Source organism: Alligator sinensis, unplaced genomic scaffold (genome assembly GCF_000455745.1).
Source record: "Alligator sinensis unplaced genomic scaffold, ASM45574v1 scaffold48_1, whole genome shotgun sequence".
In the NCBI taxonomy this organism is placed as follows: domain Eukaryota; kingdom Metazoa; phylum Chordata; order Crocodylia; family Alligatoridae; genus Alligator; species Alligator sinensis.
This window is the reverse complement of record NW_005842541.1, coordinates 61,248-61,529: the sequence shown is the minus strand read 5'-3', so window position 1 is coordinate 61,529 and position 282 is coordinate 61,248. Positions and strand designations below refer to the sequence as shown.

The 282-nt window shown below is 50.4% G+C and overlaps 1 protein-coding gene across 2 annotated transcripts in view; it reads right to left on the bottom strand.

The window, feature by feature from the left end:
* The window catches only part of HMGCS2 (3-hydroxy-3-methylglutaryl-CoA synthase 2), a 23,847-nt gene that overhangs the window by 4,251 nt on the left and 19,314 nt on the right, over window positions 1-282 (bottom strand). The window lies entirely within an intron of this gene.

Below are 282 nucleotides of genomic sequence, written 5' to 3'. Positions count from 1 at the left end.
CCTACAGTGCTGTGCACCTTTCGAAGGGCAGTCCTGAGAGGGATGTTTCTACCTGAAAAGTAACAGCTGGGAATAAAACCCAAGTCCTTGGACTCCCAGTTCTCTGCTGTAGCCATTGGGCCACACTCAACAAGGGAGTTAGATGGGTTTCTACTTGGGTCAGACTTGTTTCTAGACAGCTCCCATCTGCCAGCTTGCCAGCAGAGATGCCGAGTGGTATAAGGAAGGTTAGAAAAGGGCCCTAATCAATCATCCCCAAAGCCTTGCCCACAGCCAGTCTTT